Genomic DNA, 957 nt, shown 5'->3' with positions numbered 1-957 from the left:
GGCAGGATTTCAGGGGGGAAAAAGGGGCCATGTCTAACAACCCCCCCTTGAACTGTAGCTGTAGTTAGAAGGAGAAAGGCACAGATCATGAAGCAGGTTATCAAGCATAAGAAATAGGAAGCAATGGTTCATCTGCAGTGTATGTGCATGTTCAGTCCTATCAATACAAGATATTTTAGAATTGAGTGTCTTCAATGAGGATGTAACCTTTAGAGAGACTAATGCCCAAAGTGTAAGTTATCTCTATTAGGCAAGTGTAAATGGCTGTTTTCTTCTAAAGGCTTCTACTGGAGCGAATCTTTACAGAGACAGCCAAAAGTACATCCTTGGTACTACCCTCCCACCCCTCCCCTATCTCAAGCCTTTTGAATAAAAGATTGTTGGAATGTTTATATAAGGGCAAATAATATTATTTCTGGAAATATCTCAATTATTTTTTTTTTTTAAAAAAAAAAAAAAAAATCAGCCTGAGGCAGGCACCTGGCATGGAAAAATTCAGCTCGCCTGGTTAAAGCTTGGCAAAAATCACAAGCAACTGAGAAACGGGCGCTATGCAAGCAAGTGTCAAGACAGCCGTAATCACTGGCAGTGCTATCAGCCGTGTCTGTAGTAACCCGCTGCTGATGCCTAGTGCCGGGCCGAGCGCTGACTCCTCTCCCCGCCGCTGCCCGGGGGCGCCGCGCAGGCCGCCCCGGCCCCGCGGCAAGAGGAGCTTCTCCTCGAGGCAACGCTCTGTGCTTCCGCAACGCCGGCTCGCCCCGGGGCAGCCGCCAGCCTCCGTGCGGGGAGCGGCCGAGCCCAGGCGGGGGAGCCCCCCCCACCGGCGCCGCCCTCGGTGGGACGGGGCCCTCCCAACGGCCGCGCCACCCCCGTGGGACGGGACTCTCCCAACTGCCGCGCCGCGCCCCCTCAGCGCCTCGCGGCCGCGCCAGCCCGGGGCCCGCGCCAGGCGGGGGC

The sequence above is a fragment of the Apteryx rowi genome, unplaced genomic scaffold (assembly GCF_003343035.1).
Source record: "Apteryx rowi isolate R43461 unplaced genomic scaffold, aptRow1 scaffold_138, whole genome shotgun sequence".
NCBI lineage: Eukaryota > Metazoa > Chordata > Aves > Apterygiformes > Apterygidae > Apteryx > Apteryx rowi.
This window is presented reverse-complemented; position numbering follows the sequence as displayed.